The sequence below is a fragment of the Puma concolor genome, chromosome B3 (assembly GCF_028749965.1).
Source record: "Puma concolor isolate L17-30 chromosome B3, mPumCon1.1.hap2, whole genome shotgun sequence".
In the NCBI taxonomy this organism is placed as follows: domain Eukaryota; kingdom Metazoa; phylum Chordata; class Mammalia; order Carnivora; family Felidae; genus Puma; species Puma concolor.
In genome coordinates this window covers 31,270,284-31,278,253 of record NC_141672.1, presented here as the reverse complement: position 1 = coordinate 31,278,253, position 7,970 = coordinate 31,270,284, and the positions used below count along the sequence as shown (strand labels likewise).

The 7,970-nt window shown below is 46.0% G+C and overlaps 1 pseudogene; it reads left to right on the top strand.

The window, feature by feature from the left end:
- The first annotated feature begins 2,863 nt into the window (after positions 1–2,863).
- On the top strand, positions 2,864–3,885 carry LOC112855349 (glyceraldehyde-3-phosphate dehydrogenase pseudogene; annotated as a pseudogene).
- Positions 3,886–7,970: the final 4,085 nt, after the last annotated feature.

Here is a 7,970-nt window from a genome sequence, read left to right as displayed (position 1 = left end):
GATGGGAAGGTGTGATTACAGAGATAACGGGGGACACCTTTTTGGTAAGAGACTATTCCATATCCTGACTGTGTGGTAGTTAACATTAATCAATACGTGTGTTAAAATCCACAGACCTTTGCCTCACGTGTTAACTTAAAAAATAAAATAACATTTGGGTCTTTAATAATAATAGACACTTACTTTTCTGAAATAATTTCTGAAAACTCTAAGAATCAGGGGTTTGAATTTTTTGGCCCCACGAGATCATTTTAGCTCTGATCTTTACGGAGCAGTTATTTTGGAAAAGACTAAGGAGAGTTTCATCTGTATTTAATTTTAAAAAAAAAATTTTTTTTTTCAACGTTTATTTATTTTTTGGGACAGAGAGAGACAGAACATGAACAGGGGAGGGGCAGAGAGAGAGGGAGACACAGAATTGGAAACAGGCTCCAGGCTCTGAGCCATCAGCCCAGAGTCTGACGCCGGGCTCGAACTCACGGACCGCGAGATCGTGACCTGGCTGAAGTCGGACGCTTAACCGACTGCGCCACCCAGGCGCCCCCATCTGTATTTAATTTAATTGCTACCAATGCTGGAATCTTGGGTCAAAACTCAATCTTGAATACTAAAGATCGAATACGCAATCTTTAATTACAGAATACTAGAGAATTTTAAAAGTAGGTGTTTGATTCATCCCCGGAACAGTCATTTCTTTAATGTGTAGGGCAAGATGGGGGGGGGGGGTGCAGAGTAGGAGTCATTCTAACCCAGTTAGAACACATCTGCATTCCAGCCAGGAACTGTTTTGACCACAGTGGCTTAAACAGAATAGGGACTCAACCCTCTACTTTTCTTCTCTTCCATCCTTGGCGTATGGCCTACACCTCACTGGCCGTAGTTGATGATCTCCAACCATTATGTTTAACTTTCCAAGGGAATGAGGAAGACATGTGTTTACATTTCCAAGGGAATGGGGAGGATTTGCAAAAGGGTGCACCTTCCAGCTGAGTCAAGTCCTTTTACGAAGTTTTCTTTGAGGTTCCTTATATACTTCCTCTCGCTGGCCAGACCTTAGTCACATGGCTACACCAATCTGCGAGGGAGGTTGGGAGACATAGTCTTTTAGCTGGGCCCATTGCAGCCCAGGATAAAATCAGAGTTTTGTTATTTAGGGAAGCAGGGAAAAGATAGACTAGGAATTCACTCACGTGATTAAGGAGGCCAAGAAGTCCTATGACCTGCCATCTGGAAGCTGGAGAGCAAGGAAAGGTGGTGGCATAGTTCAGTCCAGGGTCTGAAAGCCTGAAAACCAGGAACGCTGTTGTCCGAGGGCAGAAGATGGACGTCCTGGCCCAGACGAAGACCAAATTCACCCCTCCTCCACTGTTTTGTTCTATTCAGGCCCTCAACTGATTTGATGATGCCCACCTGCATCAGTGAGGCGAGCTTCTTTATTCAACCCACCAATTCAAATGCTAATCTCTTCCACCAACACCCTCCCGGACACACACAGAAAGGTTTTACCAGTTATCTGTCACCTCCTAGCCAGTCAGGTTGACATGGAAAATTAACCATCACGACCTGCATTTATTTGGCGTTTGAGGACAGCAGTGGAAGGCACTGAGAGGCCACAGAGCTCGGGGTGAATCTGGGGAACTCTAAAGTGATCAAATGTGGCGGCCATGAGTATAACGATCATGAAACGTACAGACTTTCAGCCCTCTCTAAATGGAACCCCCTAGACGCGGCAGCAGTCATTATCAATTTCTGGCCCCTGTGCCCTCACTTTTACCACTCACCTGTGCCCCCCCTCAAGATTTCTTATAGGTAGCACTTGCATTTCTATGCCTGAGGATCTTCTCTTGCTACTGGAGCTCACTTTGCTGCTTGCATGGCAGGCCAGAAGTGCAAGGGAGTTAATTCTCCCCAGGAACCGCACTCAACCAACGGCGTGTGTGAGTTGGTGTCTAAATGCCCTCTTGTGTGGGGTCACTCTGAGGCACGTCCTTCATGCTCGCTGCCGAGTTTTTTCAGCAGCTGTGAGCAACAAGCATCCATGTGGTAGTTGCCTTAATAACGTACTCTTAGCTCCTACCGGTGTTCCCTTCGCCTCCCCACTGCCCAAGAACGGCTTGTCCTAGAATCCTTGTCTTAGGGTCTGCTTCTGAGGGAACCCCAACGAAGACAAGTCCCAACTGAGAGCGCTGTGAGAAACAGCACCTATAAGCAGACAGAAGAGCCATCAGTAATTCCGTCCACTTTTCTTTTTTGAGGAGCACTGCTGAGCCTCAAGGGCAAAAGCATGATTAAAAATAAGCAGTCATACTTGTTGGTACCCTCAACAGATGGGGGCCATTCAGTTAGTTTAGGACAAATGGCTCTACACGCTTCAGGTGTGGGCCCAGTGGCTCAGTGTTTACAGAATTATAGATGAAGTGGTTTTAATTCCTAAATCCTTGCTCTTGACTGGAAATAGTAATCCATTGCCACTGCTGTTGCCCGGGTGTAGACTCTTCTTATTTCTTGGTGGGACGATTACAGCAGTTACTTAACCCAGTCTCTCTGGCTCAGCCTCACTTCTCCTTAACGCATCCACACTGGTGTTTCCAGACAGATCATTTAAAGGGGCGCCTGGGTGGCGCAGTCGGTTAAGCGTCCGACTTCAGCCAGGTCACGATCTCGCGGTCCGTGAGTTCGAGCCCCACGTCAGGCTCTGGGCTGATGGCTCAGAGCCTGGAGCCTGTTTCCGATTCTGTGTCTCCCTCTCTCTCTGCCCCTCCCCCGTTCATGCTCTGTCTCTCTCTATCCCAAAAATAAATAAACGTTGAAAAAAAATTTTAAAAATGTAAACCAAGCTCTCCGCTCCTGCCTCTTGGACAGACAGATGCTTCTGGTATAGTGCCAGCAGCGTCCCTGAGACATGATGGTGAAGGCCGGAGTCAACGGATTTGGCTGTTGGGTGCCTGGTCACCAGGGCTGCTTTAACTCTGGCAAAGTGGTTATTGTTGCCATCAATGACCCCTTCACTGACCTCAACCACATGGTTTACATGTTCCAGTATGATTCCACTCATGGCAAATTCCATGGCACAGTCAAGGCCCATCTCTGCCTTCCAGAAGCGAGATCTCACCAACATCAAATGGGGTGATGCTGGTGCTGAGTATGTTGTGGAGTCCACTGAGGTCTTCACTACCATGGACAAGGCTGGGGTTCATGTGAAGGGTGGGGCCAAGAGGATCATCACCTCTGCCCCTTCTGCCGATGCTCCCATGTTTGTGATGGGTGCGAATCCTGAGAAGTATGACAACTCCCTCGAGATTGTCAGCAATGCCTCCTGCATCACCAACTGCTCGGCCTCTCTGGCCAAGGTCACCCATGACAACTCTGGCATCATGGAGGGACTGATGATCACAGTCCATAGCATCCCTGCCACCCGGAAGACCATGGACAGCCCCTCTGGGAATCTGTGGAATGATGGCCGAGGGGCTGCACAGAACATCATCCCTGCTTCTACTGGTGCTACCAAGACTGTAGGCAAGGTTGTCCCTGAGCTGAATGGAAAGCTCACAGGCATGGCCTTCCATGTCCCTACTCTCAACATGTCAGTTGTGGATTTGACCTGCCGCCTGGAGAAAGCTTCCAAGTAGGTGGGGAGGCAGGCATTGAAGGGCCCCCTCAAGGGCATCCTGGGCTACAGTGAGGACCAGCTTGCCTCCTGCTACTTTAACATTGACACACACTCTTCTACCATCGATGCTGGGGCTGGCATTGCTCTCAATGACCGCTTTGTCAAGTTCATTTCCTGGTATGGCAGTGAAGTTGGCCATAGCAACCGGGTAGTGGACCTTATGGCTCACATGACCTCCAAGGACTAAGAGCCCCTGGACCACCAGCCCCAGCAAGAGGAAGAGGAAGAGGAAGAAGAAGAGGAAGAGGAAGAGGAAGAGGGAGGCCCTTGGCTGCCTGGGATCCCTTGCTTCAACTCATCCCCCAACACACTGAGACTCTCCCAACCTCCACAGTTTCCATCCCAGACCCCCTGAAGAAGTGGAGAGGCTTGGGGAGCCCTACCTTTTCATGTGCCATCAATAAAGTATATTGTACCCAGCCAAAAAAATGCAAACCAAGTTATGCTTCAAATCCTTAAGTATTTCAGGGCGCCTGGGTGACTCAGTCGGTTAAACATCCAGCTTTGGCTCAGGTCATGATCTCACGGTTTGTGGGTTTGAGCCCTGTGTTGGGCTCTGTGCTGACAGCTCAGAGCTTGGAGCCTGCTTCGGATTCTGTGTCTCCCTCTCTCTCTGCTACTTCTCTGCTTTCTCTCTCTCTCTCTCTCTCTCTCTCTCTCTCAAAAATGAACAAACAGTAAAAAAGGAATTCAAATCTTTCAGTATTTCCCAGCCAGGGAATATCTCAGATATCCTAGGGGATTTATGCCCTTCAAGTTTTCCTTTTCTCTCCTGCATTTCAGTTTCTATTTTTCTGAATATGAAACATGAATTTTAGAATTACTTAATTATTCCCACCTGTTAAAGTTGAAGCGTTTGCTCCCTTCCGAGTGGGTGTGCACGGTAGTTAGGAGATGAGAAGAAGGAAAGCTCTCTTGAAGCAATTACTCAGCTGGGATATCAAAGGACCATTGATATGCACGGTGGAGTTTTTAGCTATTATACTATTTTAAGTTATTTGTATTTTAGGTCATATGTTTTAAAGTGTATACCCATAATGGATTAAAGGCTTATCAGGGGTGTTCGATCTCAAAATACACAATGCAAGATGCTTCCTTTTGCCTGGAATCTTGTTCTCTCATTGGCACCATTTGGGAACTGAAGCATTTCTGACTTCATCTTTGACAGTGATTTCTCTCTCAACACTTCCCTTTCTGAAAGTCGGGAAGAATTAGATGCTACTTTCTGTGTTCTCAACGCTTTTCACAAGCCATTTAATTATCAGGATGTTTTGTGAGGAGTTGATTCGTCCTCTGTCTCTCCCACTAGACTGTGAAGTCTTTGCTATGGGGTTTGTGTCTTATTCATGTTCGTATCCTTTTGGCATAGTGCCCGGAACAAATATTGGCTCCCAATAAAAGTTTTAAATGATCTACCATAAAGTGACCCCATCAAGAAAAGCACTAATTACATTCTAACTATTCTGCTCCAAAAGCCAGAAACTATAAAATGTATTTTGGAGAAGATTCGCATCACAAATGACTAAAACGAAAACAAAAATGTTGATGCTTAAAAGGGTGCCCTCTCAGGGAGCCTGGGTGGCTCAGCTGGTTAAGCGTCTGACTCTTGATTTTGGCTCAGATCATGATCTCATGGTTCGTGAGTTTGAGCCCCACACTGGGCTCTGTGCTGACAATGCAGGGTCTGCTTAGGGTTCTCTTTCTCCCTCTCTTGCTGCCCCTTCCCTACTTGCATGCTCTCTCTTTCTTTCTCTCTCTCTCTCTTTCAAAGGGTCGCGTTTCAGAACTTCATGGCAATAGGCTTTCTGCAGAACCCATTCTCTGAGGGATCCTGGGTAGGTGGACTGTGCTGGGCTCAGAGTTGCCCATTTACTTCCCAACACTGACTTCTGGTTACTTCTGTAAGGGGTCCTATTGCTGGAGTTAATGGGGTAACGGCAGAAAAGGACAAAGGAGCCAGGCTATCATGTTATTTTAGTGCCTCATGAGGAAAGAGCCCCTTGGAGAAAGGAATCTGTTTACACCAGCATGGGAACTTACATTTACTTCCACTTTGGAGAAATCCTAATAAAAGCTGAAGAAAAGCAATGATTCCTTTTCTCTTCCTGGCACAGGAATGAAAAGAAGCGAATGCTACAAGCCTCTTCGTTTCTAATAAATCCGGGATGGGTGGGGCTGCTGGGCATCCTTTCGTTATGTGTGATGAATGTCAGAATATCTCTAATTAAATATTCTGAAAAGGTGCTCTAAGCTTTTTGGAATTTTGTCTGAGCAAATCTCCAGGGACAGGGAAATAAAAAGTTAGGTCTTAAAAGTCTAGTTCTCTTTTCTGCTTGAAAGGACTCTAGTGCATTCTACCAACTTCATCTAAATCCTTCCCTGAAGAAGAGGCTGCAGGTTAAGTGGGTGGCCTTTAATGCCTTCCAGGAGGGTTTAATTATTTAACTCAGCTCCAGGTGAAAGCAGTTTCAGCAAAGCAATTTGGTCAAACGTAAGTTGGCCAATAAGAAAATTTTGGTCAAAACGAACGCTTCTCAGTCATTGAGTTTTCATGTGTCAGTCATTTTGGCGGACTGGGAGAGAGGTTTTGCCACCCTCGATACATTTCTTGAGCATTTTGGGGTCTCTCCTCGCCTTCCTTTTTTAAGTACAGGGGGTTCCCCCTCCCCCTTATTCACTGGATACTTAGGACTTAATTTTCGAACAATGATTCCAGCCCTGCACTGTGCATGATAGTGAAAAATTGGAAACATCCTAAGTGATTAACAAAAGAATGTTAGTTGAGATAACCTCCATGTCCAACAATAAGTGGACTGCTCCAATAAATTGTGGTGTGTTTTAAAGAAATATGAAAATCCTCATCTATTGCCCCCAGATTAGCTATTTATCAAGAGTCAGTCTTGATAACCCTGTTGATCAAGAGTTACAGATGTGTAGCCCATTCTTATAGTAAAGACATATAGACACACACAGGAAAAAATCTGGAGGATGTATACCTTGGTGATTGTTTCTGATGGGTGTACTTACACGGGGGTTCTTTATAGTTACCTTTGGGTTGTCTGTTTTTGCCTTTTACAAAGATCCATTGTTTTTTTGGTAAAAATAATTTGAGGGGCACATGGGTGGCTCAGTCAGCTAAGCATCCAACTCTTAATTTTGGCTCAGGTCATGATCTCACGGTTGTGGGATCGAGCCCCGCATTGGGCTCTGTGCTCGGCATGGGGTCTGCTTGAGATTCTCTCTCTTTCTCTCTCTCTCTCTCTCTCTCTCTCTCTCTCGCTCTGCCCCTTGCCCCAACTTGCACTCTCTCTCTCTCTCTAAAAAAATAATAATGATAATGTTAATAATAATAATTTGAGAAACATTCTTAATAAAATAAACTATAGAAGAGAATGATCTGGAATTTTCTTGCTTTAGGGATGGAGACTTGTTGCCTACATCACCGTGATGGCATCTGAGGTAGGAGTGCTCTCGGTCAGGGGGGGTGCCTCTCTTCTGTGGCTGGATGGGGCTTGGGACTGGGTTCTGACTTTAGCAGAAGGACTATGTGATCCTTCCAGAACATCTCCTTAAAAACGTCTCACTGTCTATGGTCTCTGACCTTCCCTTCTTCTGTCCTGCCTGAACTGGGATGTGATGCCTGACCTGCCAACAGTTAAGACAAGGGAAAATTGACAATAAAGGAAAAAGTAGCAAACCTCCCTGGCCAGAACATGAAGATATTTCGAAAGACAGACAGGAATTCATAGAGCTTGTAAAATCACCCCCAAAAGGCATCAGAATTGCTAATATTATTTTTTTTAAAAACTCAGCAATTGGGGACCTTTATGTAGCAGGATGAAGATAAGTACCAAGTGGGAGTTTTTTCTCAGATTGGTTGGAAATGATAACTAATGTTACTCCTGGAAACAAAACCTCAAGTTTCCCCACATTGTAAGGGCAGAGAATGGCCAGCTGTTGGGAATGGCAACCTTCCAAAATGACTCACTGAGGGGCAACGGACAGATCTTATTCCACCACCAACTCCAATCTCGCAGAATCCCTCTGACCCCACCCTACACTCACATTCCACCTCCCAATATAGGACTTGGACGGAGACAAATGGTCTTCTAAGTAGGAGAATAGGACAAAGAACAACTATGTCTCATCTTTTCTTTCACGGGGATGGGGAGGAAGCTCCAAGACAGGGAGAAGGAACTGAACCCGGAGAAATTCATTTGTACGGCTTGGGAGTACCTTCGAGAAGGGCGGGCTGACATCTCATCTTCTGGCTGGGCCTGGAGAAAGCACCCCGGAAGAA